The sequence below is a fragment of the Psammomys obesus genome, unplaced genomic scaffold (genome assembly GCF_907164565.1).
Source record: "Psammomys obesus unplaced genomic scaffold, mPsaObe1.curated_primary_1811, whole genome shotgun sequence".
NCBI lineage: Eukaryota > Metazoa > Chordata > Mammalia > Rodentia > Muridae > Psammomys > Psammomys obesus.
The window spans coordinates 18,238,740-18,254,429 of record NW_026596039.1 but is presented as its reverse complement, the minus strand read 5'-3'; the positions used below and the strand labels follow the sequence as shown (position 1 = coordinate 18,254,429).

Below are 15,690 nucleotides of genomic sequence, written 5' to 3'. Positions count from 1 at the left end.
TTCTGAACGAGATTCGGATCCCTTCACTTCCTGCCTGGCCACCTCCTGCTCATGCTCTGATACACGGATTCACCATCATTTCCTCCAGGAAGCTTTCTAGGTTCTCCCGCACCCCAACAGCTCCTCTACACCACCGGCCTCCTCATTTTCTGATGGATGGCAGTGTCTGCTACTCCTTTATCTAGCAAACGATGGGAGCAAGCAGTAGACGCCTAGTGAACACCTGGGTGAAACCAACAGCCCTCTGCACGGTTGGATAGCGGGAGCGACGAACCTGAGAGTCCAGGGAGATGCTGTTTTGTAGAGACTGTACCGGTAGGTTCCTGTTCCGCTCAACTTTACCTTTCCTCTGTACTTCTGATGAGATGGGGGAACAGTCAGAACAACTGAGGGGGCAACCAGGACCTGAAGAGGCTGGACTCCAGGACCCCAACATCCTCAGCTAACATATCAGAGCTGGGCAGGGCGCTAGAGATGACGGAAGCCCATGTCTCTCCTAGATAAACTGAGGTGCAGAGACATTTGCCCAAGGTGTAGGCATTTGCCCAAGGTCACAGAGTAAGAGGGGAGGCCACCTTGGGCCAGGAGCCTTGCCGTCCCTGTTTAACAGGTGTTTTCACGCGGGGTGGGTTAATGTCCGGACAGGGAGCTCCCTAGTCCTTCCTCCCAGGGCCACAGTCCTGGAGGTGCAGCCTACACTTCCCCCAGACCCTAGCTGGTCCTCAGGCTTAGAGCGACAACTGCTGAGCGCCCCCTGGATGGCGTGGACTGGGCAGATCTCCATAGTCCTTCTCCTTGACTCACCTCCAGCCCGGGAGGGCTGGACTCACGCTCGGCCGACGCGGCCCCAGGGGCAGCATCGCCCGGGCCCGCTCCGGCCTTGTGAGGCCGCTCTGCTCGGCGTCCCGGGTGGGGCAGGTCGAGCCGTGTGCGCTATGCCTTTAAGCCTCGGTGAGATGAGCGCTGTGAGTCGCAGCCGAGGCTAGCGCGGGACGTCGCCATCAGCCCGGCTCAGGCCAGGAGCGGAGGGACCGCGGGGTCCCTCGCCGCCCACCGCGCGCCGGGAGCCGGGGCTCTGCGAGCGGCGGGCGGCACCCGCTGGGATGCGGGGACTGTGAGAGGCAGCGGCGCAGCGCCGTGGGGAGGTGGGCGCCGAGAAGGGCGGCGGCGACAAGGCCGACGGAGCGCGGCGGGGGAGGCCGGGGACAGGGGGAAGACAGGAGCGGCGGTCGAGAGAACTGAGAGCCAGGGCGGGGTGCGGGGGAAGCCGCAGGAGCCGGGCCGGGGCCGGGGCTGGGCGGAGAGCGCGGCCGCGGCGGGGCAGGGCGCGGAGGAGCGGGGACGCCCGCGGTGCGTCCTCGGGGAGCGGCGGGGGACGCGAGGCGCGGTGGGCCCGGGGGGGGGGGGGCGCGTGGCTAGGACGCTGGGGCGGCGGGGTCCCTCCGTGAGCTCCCCGGGAGGGCGAGAACCCGGAGTGCGGAGCCGGGCGTGCGGCGGCGGCGGGGGTGTGTGCGCGCCCGAGTGTGCGCGTGTGTGAGCACACGGGCGGGTGAGAGCGCGCGTTAGGGATTCTGCCGGCGTCGCAGCCTGGAGAGCAGGAGGCAGGAGCCGGGCGCGCAGGAGAGCGCAGGGCTCTGCCGCGCACACGCCGTGCGCGCTCTCCCGTGCGCACACACATACAAACACACACACATACACACACTCTCTCTCTCTTTCTCTCTCTCTCTCTTACACACACACACACACGCACGCACGCACACACGCCCTTTCTGCTTCGCTGGTTGCCGCTGCCACCGTCTCGGAGCCGAGCCCTGCGGAGCGAGAGCCCAAGCTGGAGCAGGGATCGGAGGCGAGCCCAGCCCGGCGATGCCGGCTGCAAGCGGGGCCGCGCGCAGACGGCGCGCTCCGATGGTGAGTGTGGCCGAGTCTGGATGCTGCGGCTGGGCTGGGGCTGCAGGGGCGCAGGCGGGGGAGCTAGGGTGTCAGCCCGCTGGCAGCGCCGCGTTCTGAGCCTCTGATTGGGCTGGAACCTCGGGGCAGCCGTGGGGGGTGGGGTGTCGGGTGCGCGTCCGCGATGGGCGTGCACGCTCAGCACCCCATCGGCGTGAGCGCGCTCCCCTCCTGCTGCGCAGCTCCTCCGAACCCTCACCTGGCTCAGGAATCACGGAGGCTTGAAGCAACTTTGCGGAGCGTCACGGGCGTGGCAGGCCTGGAGGCGGTGGGGGTGGAGGTGCTTTAATGGTACAACTTTGGCTTTTCTTTCATGAGGAGAAAACATGAGGGAGAGTGGGGTGGGAGCTCTGGTTGGACCCCCTGGTAGGTAGAGGGGGGCCGTTCTGACAGCCCAACATGTCAACCATGGGCTCTCTGGGATGCCTATCAAGCCGGTGCCCCTGGAGTCGGTCCTACACCAGAATCCCGTGACCCTGCCAGGGTCAGGCGGGACCGCATACTGGCCGATCCACAGGGCCGAGGGACATCTTTGTAACCTGCATGAAGGTGGAGAAGTGGGAAGCCTGCAGATGCGTGACCCCGGGTGTGACCCCAGGTGCCTCCTGCCCCGTGGGCAGGTTGCGGGAAGAAAGGAACTCCCTGCCAATGCAAACGATTGTGTTTGAGTTGAGTTGACTTGAGACGCTAGATGCCCAGCTCTCGGGGGCTGGGGATACTTAGGAGGGGCATCCCCAGGCCCGCTGGCCTGGCATCCCCACCCCAGCTTAGAGCAAGGCACGTCAAGCCTGTGTTACTCCCTGCATCCCCTTCTCAGCGAGGCTCTGCTGGTCCTGTCCTGGCTGCTCCAGGGAATGGTTCAGCCTCCTTGCTGAGTCCTCTTTCTCTCCAGCACAGGCTCTCCCTCCTCTAGGAAGCAACTTTTGGCTGTTGATTGATCTTGAATCCTTCCAGTTCTCTTCCGTGCAGATGGGGCCCATATATGCTTTTTCGTGGCATTTCAAAGTGCAAGCCTTTGGGCTTAGAAGTCTTGATCTTAGCTTGGATGCTGCTTGGAGGGACCAGCCAGTATCTAGATTTTCCGGAAGGCAATTTTCACTTTCACCTGGCTTTCAGCTAGCGTCTCTCAGCCACCTCAGGAAAGGCAGGGTCCTCATCCCCGAGGCTTTCTGTTCACAAAGGAGGGTGCTGAAGCAGGAACTGAGATAAGAGAACACCACCCTCCAGTCTCAGGACAGTCCCTTGCGTCTCTGATGGGATGCTCTGGTCCTGGCCCTGGAGAAGCAGGAAGGGAGAGACAGGGTAATCGGACGTTGTTTATTGACCTGGAACCAGGACTCTGGAGGCCTGTGGCTGGAGTCACCCCAATTCAGGTCTCTGCTGTCAGTCACCAACGTCTGGGGTAGAATAGCTACTCAGCCTGATGCAGTTCGGCAGAGGCACTCTATCTCCCCGACTTGATCTATGGGACCTCCTGCTTCAGTGTTGTTAAATTCGTGCTGCCTAGATTTGGAGCCAGAGCCTGTCTGTGCTCTGTGGTGCTCTGTAGCCTGGCCTGCTTTCTATGCCCAGCCCCGCTCTGGCCTGTCTGTGCTCTGTAGACTGGCCTGCTTGCTATGCCCAGCCCAGCTCTGGCCCGCCAGTATTATCCCAGGGTCAGAGCTATGGTGAGCCTTGGCATTTCATCTGTGTGGGCCCCCTGCCATTGAGCTGTCTTGCCATTGAGAGCTAAAAGTATTGTTAGGGAAGAGGAGGGACCTTGGTGCCCCTGGGCTAACTCCTTCCCCAGGGGCCCGGCTCAAACACAGGAGGTCAGAGCTGTCAGCCTGCAGGTGTCTTTGAGTCCTCAGGTCCTTGGAGGCGCAGGCTGCGGCTCTGGGATGACTGGGTCTCACCTTGGTTGCAGTGGTTGTGCCTACAAGATGAATGCTGTCCTAGCTTCCTCAGCCTCTGTTGGCTTCCCCTCCCAGGCAGCCTCTCTGCCTCTCCTTTCTTGTGCTGGCTCTGGCTGATTCTTCAACTCCTGCTGACTTGATGTTGTCAGCCAAGGCTCTTCTGTTCTCTTTCAGCTATGTTCCCTCTCCCTCCGTGTCTCCCCAAGCTGGACTTTCCTTTCGTTCTGAGGTGCTGGAAACCCAACTGAGGGCCCGTGTTTTAGGCAAGGGCTTCATCATTGAGCCCGGATTTTTGTTTCTTAGATGTGGATGAACGTTCTAGGTAGCTGGAGAATGGCCTAATGTCTGGCATGGCCCAGCTTTTGCCATCCAGGCCAGTTTGAATTCCTGCCATGTGCTTCTGTTCCAGCAGTGGCCTTGCTACGTGCCTCTAGCTGGTCCTAGCCAGAAGGCTTCTGTGTCTTCCTGGCTGGGGAAAGGGCAAGTCACCTTCTGTGCTGCTGGGCTAGGAATCCTCCATAGTCCCACTGGCTGCCCCCTCAGGAAGAAAGCCACTCTCACTCCAACCTCAGGACTGTGGCTCCTGGATTCTCTCCCTAGCCAGAGCCTAACCCCTCCCCCCATTTTGTCTGGGGTTTGAATCGTTACATTCAAATTCAGCTACCTGAGGAAGTTGAGGATAGACTGGATCATGGGTGACTTGTTGGCAAAAATTATCTCTGACCACTTAGACCTTACGGGTAGAGGTTCATACTGGCCAGTGTAATCTTTTTCATGACTTCCCAGGGCTGAATAACTGCCCCCCTTAAACTTTGCCCCCCACTGCCTGGAATCCTGCACTTAGGGCTCATTGCACAGCTGGGACATCTGGTTTGGAACCTGGGGTGCATGCTGTGGATTTGATAATAGTGCTAGTCCTCCTTGGATGAGCTAGGAAGGGGACTCAGGCTTGGACCCACAACCCTGGCTCTGAGCAGAGCGGGCCACAGGATGTGAGGGGACAGTTCAGAGGGCACTGAGGGCCGGGAGGGGTTCGGGCTTGCTGAAATGTTTCTGGCACTTGGTGGATGCTCAATAAATCCTTGTTGAATCAATGAGTGACTGGAGAATGTGGATGTGGGTGAGGGCTTTCCAGGAGATGGCCCAGCAGTAGCGAAGGCAAGGGGGCGGGAAGCACTCGGTGTGGGAAGAGTGTGTTTGCTACGGAGTAGCTCGCTCAGGAGGATGACAGGCAATAAGCAAGACGACATGAAGAATCTGAGTGTCCAGAGTAGGGATGTGTGCTGATGCCAGATACAGGGGTCAGAGATGAAATTCTCAAGAGACAAAATTAGATTTGTGATTTAAACCACACCTGCGCTGATGGTGGGAAGCCTTGGTCTGAGAGACGCAGTGAGGTAGTCCCGAGGCCACGGGAAGTCCAGGCCTGTGGCAAGGACAGCAGCAGGGCAGAAGGGCAAGCGATCAGTCTCACCTATGAGGCATGCAGACATGGCAAGTGCCCTGAGTCAAGCCACTGAGCCCTGGGGCCTTGGTGCCTCTCTTTTGTCCTCCTGGATAACTGGATGAGTTTGGGTGATTTATAACTCAGAACTGGGTGCAAAGGGAGGGAAAGGGTAGAGGTCGGCAGACAGAGAGACTGAGCCCCAGAAGGGCTGAGGCTTAAGGGGGACGTAAAGCTGGGGTGCAGCTTCCAACCTAGAGTTTTCCTGTCTCGTCCACCCCTGCCGGGAGAGGTGGCTGGGGAGGTGAGGCCTCAGGGGCTCTGAAGGGGACATCCTCGGGCAGCTGCCGGGGCAGTCCAGCTGTCAGGAAGCATATGAGGCCATATGGCCACATCAAGGAAGGAGCTGGCTGCTGAAGGAGAGATAGTGGCTGTCACCAGGGGCCTTCTGGTCTGCACGGGCACTGCCAGCCACCAGGGCCAGAGCAGGCAGAGGCCAAAATGGAATCCTTATGTCCAGGTTGGTTGGGACATGGAGGTTGGGTCTTGGCAGGTGGCCCAGTTGTAGCACCCATCTGCTAGGACAGCTGGACAGGCAGCCTTGAGTCCGGGACTTGTCCAGTTTGCGTAAGGCCAGCTGTGACCGCCACCTCCCTCTCATGTGCCCCACCCAGCTCTGATGGCCCTGTAGCCATTAGCTTGGGGAGCCAGTCTGAGGCCTCAGTGGAGTCTGTGTGTGTAAGGTCCCTCACACCGAGAACTGAGTCTGTCACTGAGATTCGGGTGTAAACAAGTCTCTTAAGTCAACCAGGTATGATCATAATGGCCTGTGGACGCCAGATGGAACTGGGTTTTAATTTTAATTCAGCTGCTGCCAAGCCTGGTGAACTTGGATAAATCACATCTCTCCCCAGCCCTGCCTGCCCTCTACCCCAAACTTCAGTTTCTTTACCTGCATCATGAAGAGAGCTTGATACTAGCTTAGTAGATATATCATCAACACACTTTGAAACATTCTATTCAGGCAATGGTAGCCTCATTTTGTGCCTTCTGCAGGGGTGGGGGAGGGGGGATATTGAGTCCTGTTGGTTTCAATGTCCTGACTGAAACAAAGAGGAACACTGGTATTATCTCCTAAAATAAAAATTGCTATATAATCTTCATGTTTTTTTATTTTTGGGGAGTGGTAGTAGGGCCTCCCATGGCTTAGGCTGGCCTTAAATTCACTATTCAGCAGAGGCTGTCCTTGAACTCCTGATCCTTCTGCCTCTACCTACAAAGTACTGGGATCATAGGCTTGTGCCATTATGTCTGGCTTCATAGATGTATATGTATGTGTATACACACACACACACACACACATATATGCACACATACATGTTTATATACATAAACATAAAATATGTATTTAGTGTTTTAATTTTAGATGTATGAGTTTTTGCCTGCATGTATGTAAGTGCCCCATATTCATACAGTCCCTAAGCAGATCAGCAGAGGATGTTGGATCTTTTGGAACTGGAGTTACAGATGGTTGTGAGCCCCCAAGTGGGAGCTTGAAACTGAACCTGGGTCCTCTGGAAGAGCAATCAGCGCTCTTAACTACAGAGCCACCTCTCCTGCTCCTTTCCTGCCTGTTTCTATTCATGATTAATCCTGGTGGCTGCTCTGTACTGTGGGCAGAACATTGCCTCACTCCACAGATGAGGAAACAGGCATCAGGGAATGACAGCTGGTTGGAACGTGCCTCCCGTCTCCTAGCCCAGCATTCTTGCTCCAGGATACAGGTCCCCACACTTCTGGGGTAGAGACTGAGAGTGGCTTTGTCTTCTGTCTGCTCCAAGCTTGGGGACTTTGGGAACTCCTGCTCAGCTCTGTTTACACTAAAGCGGAAGTTAAGTGGTCCTAGTGACCAGCCTCACAGAAGCTGGCCTGGGATGGTCAAGACCACTGCCTGTGTCTCTTTATCTCCAAGTGGGCAAGGGGCGAAGTGTGGGGAGCCTTCTGGTGTGGGTGGTGGGAAGCTGGGAGATCTAGGAGTGGCTTCCATATCGCTCTAGGGTTTGCCAAAGTGAGTGGGGCTCCATCTTTGTGGGAGAGTGGGTGAAGGTCCTGGACCCTGCCTATGATTGCTGTGTGCCTCTAGGGTGGCCACGATGTCTCCAAGCTCATTTCTTTGTAGATTGGAAAGAATGGTCTCTTAGCCTGTGTCCCAAGGCTGTTTTTGAGTACAAATGTGCATTTCTAAGTTGGTGGAGCATAATGACACCATAGCATGACAGTGGGCCCAGGAGTTTGGACCCTACAACTTAGTGACCCTGCAAGCATTTGAAGATTCACTTGTTGGGCACTTCCTTTGAGCCCAGCTGTGCTGGATACTGTGGGGACAGAGATAACTAAGACCAACTGCTTGAAGTGTATGTCCCAGAGGTGATGGTGGATAGTCCCTCTCAGGATACTCTTGTTGAGTATCCTGTCACTCAGTACCCCACAGGATTCCATGTTCCCTCCAGGATGTTGTCCCAACTCTCCAGCACAAGGCATGCCTTCTAGCAGTTCTCTGCTGTTTTGCCATTCCTGTGCCGTGGTTCATCCATCCTGGGTAGCTGGCATGCTCAGGGGACAGATAAACTAATTGAGGCATGTGGTTCATCCCTCAGGGCCTCCACGGCCCCTGCCATTCCTCCCCGGGTGGCCCCAGGGCCCAGGATGTGGGCTGGGCCCAGGATATTGTTTTGAGGAACTTAAAGTTATGGGCATCTTCTCTGCTGCATTGCTCGCCACAGACCTAGCCCGCTCTGCCCCAGGAGGCTCCATCAGACTGGTGCGGGGGCGCCCAGTCACCGGCCACACATAACTCTTGCCGATGAATTGCATGGCATTCAGCAATTAGCGATTGATTATTTGGGGTCTTGATAACTCTTCACGATCGACCAGTGGGGCAGGCCTGGCCAGCTCTGGTATGGGTCAGCCGGGCCGGGCTGGAGGATTTCCATCCTGCAATTCATCCCTGACAATGAGGCTGGAGAAACAGAAGCTAGAGAACTGAGGTTCAGGACCTCCTTCCTGAGCCAGGGTTGAGATGGGGGAAGGGGAATTTTTGCTTTCCTCTACTTTCCTTTGTCTTTTAATTGTCCCTATTCCATTTCGGCTATCCTACCTCTGGGTCTCCTCTTTCCCACCTGTTAAATGGGATGTCAGTCAGTTGCCTTTGAACGATTGTTCTCCTTTCTACCTGACCTGCCTTGAGGAAGGACATCTTGAGGTTTAGAGATGGATGGGTTCAGTACCATGATTCCCTGCAGAGTGGACAGGAGCCTGGAGGATAGAGGACCATAGCCCCAGACATTAGTTACCTCAGTGAGGTGCTGGCTTCAAAACATGGAGCTGGGCTCTAGTGCAATGTGTAAGAAAGCAATTTCTAGGGAGCCAACATGAGGAGATGGCACGGGGCATGTTTAACCTACACACAAGACCCAGTTGCCATTCAGGCATGCCAGGAAGCTCAGGGCATTGTTGTGGGCTTGGTCATGTGATCAGTGCTTTTTAACTTTCTGTTAAGAACATTTTCAGACACTTCGAAAGGCAAAGAGAACAGTATTCCCAGACACCCTTGCCTGGATTTAACAATCTTTTTTTTTTTTTCTAAATTATTTTGAAGTATATCATAGACATCATGACATTTCATCCCTAAGTAGTTCAGCATTTGTCTGTTAAAACAAGAGAAAATGTTTCTGTCTGATCTCTAAGGGCCATGTATATTCTTTACATTTTATCCTTGAGGGATGAGGATGCCGACAGTATGGGGGAGCCAAGGCCCCAGAAGCCATCTGTTTTGTCCAAGGTCGCATAGCAGAGAGTAGAAAGGGGACTTCAGGAGTGGCCCAGGGTGTCAGCCCAGCCCTGGGGCACACAGGAAGGGCAAAAGAGGCTGAGGAGCCCTGAAGCCTGGCAGGAGATGGGAACAGGACCACCTCTCGGTGGGTCTTTGGGCTCAGATTGGAAGTTCCATGAGAGACAGGAAGTGACCTCTTTTAGATTAGTTGTCTCCCTTTCCTTTGTTTGCATTGAGATTAATAAGGAACTGCTGTGTCAGGAAAAAAAAAATCTAAAACAACTTCTTGTTTATTGTTCAATGTAGGAGAATGCCATCAGGCTCTGGCCATGCCCTTGAGGGGGAAAGGGGAAGATGGCGGTGGGGGCTAGCCTTACAGAGGGTTTAGGAGAATATGTGTGCATATGACAGAGTAGTCACTTACCAGCAGGGGAAGGAGGAGGCCTCAGAGGGATGGTCTGAGACACCGTAGTTCCTCCCCTGACCCCTGGGTGTCAGCCCAGCCCTGGGGCACACAGGAAGGGCAAAAGAGGCTGAGGAGCCCTGAAGCCTGGCAGGAGATGGGAACAGGACCACCTCTCAGTGGGTCTTTGGGCTCTGATTGGTAGCAGGGTTGTTTCTGGCATTGGGGTAGGGATGGGAAAGCCCCCCCGGGGGGAGAGAGGTGAGCAGAGGGAGAGCAAAAGACAGAGACAGCAAGGCACTTTTGATCTCCAGGCTGTGCCCCTGCAGGCTGACTGACTCCATCAAGCCTTCACATCCCCTGCCAAAGGAAGGAAACTGACCCTGAACAGCGGCCCAGGGAGGGCGGGGCTGGTGCCTGGCAGCAGTCACACAGGGTAGAGAACTGAGCGCAGATGGGTCTCTCCTGCTCTGAGTAAGGTGGGAGGGCTAGGCCGTGACTGTCTGCGGCCTGGTCCTTCAAGCCCTGCTGGAAGGAAGTGAGCTGAGAAGGGTTTCAGGAGAATTCAGTCCTTGTCCCCTACCTCACCAGGCCTTCTTCTGCTGTCCCAGCATATAGGGGTTGCCAGAGGGCACCGTGTCTACTGTCCATGTGCATTCCTGAACTGTCCACACTCTCTCTGCAGGACCCCAGGTGGGCCCTGAGAGGATGCTGCCTCTCGAGCTATGGCTCAGAGTCTGCCTACTTGGTCCCTGTGAAGTTGGGGTTTGAGCCTAGAAATGCCTGTTGGATCATGAGGCCTGGTGTCTGCTCTCTGTCCTCAATTGCAGCTGTCTTGGTGTTGGTTCCCATGGGCCTCAGGGAGGGAAGGTATTTAAGGAGGTAAGCTGCAGGCCCCACAGAGCACCTGTTCTCGCTTTCCTGTGTGGAGGCTTCCCAGGGCTCTGAATGAGGGTCTCCACGGGAAGTCTTTCTTAGGCCGTGGCCCCACTGGCCCCACACTTGCTCACTAGGTCTCTGTGTGCACAAAGCCTTCCACAGCTTTCCACAACCTTTGCTCACAGCTGTCACAGGTCCTCCTGGTGAGCATTTGTTGGGTGACTCTCCACGATGGCATGGGAAGGTGTGGACTCATCGAGGTCATCCTGAGGCCTGGAGAGTCATGCCTGAGGGTCAGGCATGGATGAAGGCAGAGTGAGTTTACTGAGCACCTGTTCATCAGAGTGCTGGGTACTTTGTATTACCTTACTCAATTGTAGGAGGCCCATGGGCTCTGTTTTGTTCAGATCTCTATTTACTAATTGAGGAAAGTTGGCCCAGAGAGATCGAAGGACATGCAGACCCACCAGAGAGAGGAATGGAAAAATAATTGCTCCTCAAGGAGGCTGTGTCTGTCCTGGGCAGGAGCTCAGTGTGGAGCTAGGCAGAGGTGAGGTCACAGGACGAGGCGGCTGCTCTGGGTTTGGAAGGAGGACTTCAATGGTCCTGTGGAGGCTCAGGATGCAGAAAGAGCAGGGGTGGTCAAATGTGGAGTCCCGCTGAGATCTGGACACATACTTAGGCCACCCCAAGACCTGGAGAGCCATGCCTGAGGGTCAGGCATGGAGGAAGGAAGGATGAGTTTACTGAGAACCTGTTAGTCACAGTTGAGCAGCATCTGGAGTCGTGTCTTCAGACCTGTGGTTTTTCTCAGGCTTGGAAGGTCTGAGGTTTTCAGAGATGGCTCCTGTGGCTGTGGGTGTGGTAGTGGGAAGGGGGTAGGAGGGGGAGCCTCAGGGAGCCTCTCTCCCTTCAGTGCAGGGAGAAGCACGGTTCCTCTCTTCACCACATCCGGTCCTTTGCCTCCCTCACTGTAGGGTGGGAGAGGCAAGCAGGGGGTCCCTGGCCCCTTCAGGACCTTCCCTCTGAGGCTGTAAATATTTTATCTTCACTGTCTCTGCTGTTCAAAATTGTTGCCTTTAACACCTCCCCCCACCCCTTACTTGATGCAAACGAATGCTGGAACCATTCCGTGCTGGGCGCTCGCTCTGTCGCTTCTGCTCCTGCCAGAGTCCCCTCCAAAAACTCTAATTGCTTTTAAGCTGCGATAGTTGGCAGAAAGCAATTTTCTTTACATTGTGGAGAGAGGGTGGAAGATCCCCCATATTTTCCTTCCCTTTTTCACTCTAATGTTTCATTTTGTCTTGCCCCTCTCTGCTGCCACGGTCCTGAGGGAGAAAGAGTAGGAGAGAAGTGAGCTGAAAGCAAGAACACCTGTACATGAGCATTTTATCTCTCTGGGACTTAGTTTCCCCATTACAAAATGGCTACATGTCCTTTAGGCTCCAGTAGCCATTCCCTGAGCATCTACGCTGGAGACAACTGGAGGGCACAGACACCTTGGTCATCAGCTGCTGTACCCCCACTGTACTGTGACACATAGCATGTGCCCAGAAAAGTCTGATTGCCCAGAGGAATAGCCCTACCATGACTCAGGTACTCTGTCTCACAGTGGGAGTGCACAGGATGAACAAAGTCTCTGTGCACGCCAGCCCACTGGTTGTAATGGAAGCAGCACATGAACGTAATATTCATGTTTCTGAGCTACAGTTCAGGGCAGTGTGTGCCGGGGGAGTGAGAGAGGGTGCTGTATAGATGAGAAACACTTGGGTTGCATCCTGGCGAGAGCTAAGGCTCTGACAGGTGAGTTGAAGCCAAAGAGGAGGGACTTTTATGTCAGAAGTGGTATTGCAAAGGGAAGATTTGGGCGTGGCTGGTGCTGAGGCTTGGAGGAGGGGGTATCTGAGCTCCCAGAGAAGCTTTCTCGGTAGCCTGTGGGAAAGCAGAGAGCCATAAAGGGGTTCTGAGCAGGGTATAAGCACTCACAGGATCCCTCTGTGTCTGCAGTGGGGCTGACGGGGTAGGGATGCTAGCTGGGGCCTCCCTTGGTAAGTCTGAGAGGTAGCGTAGCTGATGGCTATGTGTTTAAGATAGAGGACCCACATCCTGCTGCTTGCGTGCTGTTGGGGTTCCCTGGTTTGGTGTGGCACCTAGGACATAGGTCTCTACTTTCCTAGACAGGTTTGCTTTCCTGTGTTCTTCAAGGCACAGCCCTTGACAGTTTGCAAAGCCTACTTACATCTGACTCTAAGATGACCTGGAACAGTCCCTTGAGGGAGTGGAGATGGAAGATCAGGGGCCAGCATCCTTGACTGACATAGGCCTCACTGGGCTTCAACTCCAGGTTTCAGGGCCCCCAGCCAGCTGCCAGCACTACCTCTGTTGAACCTCTCTCTTCCAGTCCCCAGCCCTCTCCTTTCCCCACTTCTCCAGACAATGTTCCTTCCCTGTTTGCAGAGCATGTGGGGCTTTTCAAAAGCATTAATGATGGAGAGTAAATTGGAATTGGAGAGGAATCATCGCTGGGCATTCTCGGAGGGCTGCCTCTGCCCTTGCATTTCGCAGCCATATTGTAGCGGGCAGCCAGACTGGAATATGAATGAGTCTGGAGCTGGCATTGGCCTTAATCTGCCGGGAAGCCCTGCCTGGCCAGACAGCACTCACCAGTGGCAGAGTTGATTGTGTTGAGGTCTGTGTGGCCACTGGCCGTCGCTAGCCAGGACTGGTTTCTAGGGACTGGGTTGTGTACGGTCCATGGCTACAGAGGACAGGTGACAGAAGTCTTGAGCTCAGCTTTGACCCCAAATCTTTGTGCATGTGTCACAGATCTGCAGGTAGCCCTGGTAGGGTCAGGCATCTATGGAACCACAGTGGCTCGTAAGGGTCTGGGGACTTCAACTGGTTATTCTGGACCACCTGTGTGAACCTGGCTGTCCCTCCGTATCTCCCTGATCACTGTTCCTCTCACACCAGGGTTTCCATTTTTGAGCTGCTTGTGGTCTTTGGAGCTTAAAGGAACCAGGTAGGTAATGAGAGGCTCTGGCAGGTGGGGTGTAACAGGGAGTGGTGGAGACTGTGGCTCAGACACGTCTATCTTGGAGCCCTGTTATAGCTCTTCCTCATGGCTACAATGCCCTTGCTGGATGGATAATATTCATCTGCATCTTCAGAGTTCGGCTCAGCACCCAGAAGCCTCCCTAAAACATCACTCATGTCAATCCTTCTGCTTCGATATGGGAAAACTGAGGCCTAGAGATGAGGGACAGAAAGTTGCCCTGCTCTGCTTCGAGCAAACTGTGCCACTAAGCTCTTATAAATCTTCACAACAGCATAGAGGGGAGTTTTTGTGCCCCAGAAGCCCCAGTTTTAGAGGTGAGGAGAACAAGGGCCAGGGTAGCTGGAATGGGGGCTTCTGTAGATCTGTGTTTGAGTTAGTTTGCTGGAGCTCAGGCCAGCTGCCTGCTTCTGGGGGAGGTGGGGAGGATCAGGAGGTGCTGAGACATACATGGAGGCACCAAGGAGCAGGTGAAGCCAGCAGGACAGGGGGACCCTAGTCCAGATCTGTCACCCAGTGTGACCAAGGCCAAGCTGAGGAAAGCCCCTGGAGAAAGGAGTCAGTTGAGCCCATGGGGCCTTGACCTGGTTGCTTAGCATTCCTGCCTGGTCCCATTGCTCCTCCACCCCAACTCATAATGACATCTGTTATTCCTTTTAATATGGGAGGTGGTGGCTGCAGTCCTCAGGAAGGACCTGAGGCTCAGCAAGGCCATTTAACACTCCAGGGCAGCCAGGCTCCTACTCCAGTGAGGGCAACAGAAAACAAAGGAATGACAGATGCAGACAATTGCTAAGTGACAGTACAGACCAGGCCTGCCACCTGGTGTGTAGGCAGCCACACCCCTGCACACTCTCAGAACTCCCAAGGACTGCCATATGTAATATGTAGTCAGGGACTTCGGGGGAACCAAGGCCCAGAGAACTCAAGTGAGATTTGAGGTTGCCAGTCCCTCCCGACCTCTGCCCTATCCAGCTAGTGTCTCTCTTCCTTGAATGGAGGCTCACTGCACACCGAAACTGCTCCTCCTCCTCCTTGGACAGCTCCTTTTCCACGGCCTGCATGCTGTCTCCATGACACCCGTACCACCTTGTCTGTAACTGGTGTCTGACATGTAGCATATTACATGCTTCAGTCTTCACTTTAGTGGGGACCCCCCTTGGCAGTTCTCCAATCCCTTTGGGCTCTGGACACCCCATCTCGGAAAGGTCCTGAGTCAGTATAAGTGCAGAAGACCCCATTCCACCATATATCCATCTCTGTTTCACAGTTCCTGGGGTCCCGGGAGAGGAACTTCCATTTCCATTACTGCCCAGGTGTCATGGTTAATGCCTGCTGCCCATTGTGCTGACATAGGACAGGAAGCTAGGCATCTGTGCCCAGGCGGTGTCATTTCTGCTCTACCCTGCCACCTTATGAAGGCTCCTGGTGTACCTAGGTCAGGACCAGTGCTCTGATAACCCATTGATTTCTCTCACAATCGTCTGTTCCTGGTACCTCCTCTGTATCCAGCCTGGACTGTGCTCTGGGATGCAGAGCACAAGATACCCCTGCTCTGGAGAAGTCAGAACTGTCATGAGCCACAGTGAGAAGAGTGAGAGCAGGACTTGGCAAAGACAGGGACACCAGGATGTGGCTCCCTGAGTCCATAGGATAAGCTTCTCGAAGGGTATTGGGAACTGTCCAGAGAGGGAGGGTATCCCTGGTAGAGGACACAGCAGGTGCAGGTCTGTGAATCCTGATTCTGCCAGGAAGGACAGGTGTCCTCCACTGACTGAGGTAGATCTGGGAAGCGCTAGCACCTGGCTTGAGGATAAGGGTCAGCATGGAATGGGTTCCCAGGGGCCTCATGGGTCCAGTACGGAATGTGGGGAGATGTCGGTGACAGCCATCTCCCATCTGCCCATCCAGAGGGAGCGAAGCAGGCCCTTCAGATCCACATGTGGAGTGCAGCCTCTGGCCCCTGAAGATGAGACAGAGGACCCTCAGAAGGAGCGGGAGCGATGGCTCAGTACTCAGGAGGGCGGCCGCTCTTGTAGACTATTCTAGTTCAGCTTCCAGCTCCCATGCTGGGAAGCTCACAGCCACCTACAAGTCTAGCTCTAGGGGTCTGGTGCCCTCTTCTGGTCTCCACTGGCACTTGTACTAATTTGTGCATGCGCGTGTCTGTACGCATGCTCTCTCACACACACAGGGGAGGGAGGAAGGAAGAGAGACAGAGGAGAGAGAGAA

The 15,690-nt window shown here is 55.2% G+C and overlaps 1 protein-coding gene across 6 annotated transcripts in view; it reads left to right on the top strand.

The window, feature by feature from the left end:
- Positions 1–208: 208 nt before the first annotated feature.
- The window catches only part of Lingo1 (leucine rich repeat and Ig domain containing 1), a 175,266-nt gene continuing 159,784 nt past the window's right edge, over positions 209–15,690 (top strand). For 2 of the 6 annotated variants that reach the window (XM_055622313.1, XM_055622310.1), the window contains exon 1: positions 209–315. The gene's annotated coding sequence lies outside the window, so the exon portion shown is untranslated. Of the gene's footprint in view, positions 316–1,497; positions 1,912–2,224; positions 2,242–15,690 lie in introns of those variants that run through there. The other 4 variants (XM_055622311.1, XM_055622307.1, XM_055622309.1 and 1 more) reach the window with 3 other exon arrangements.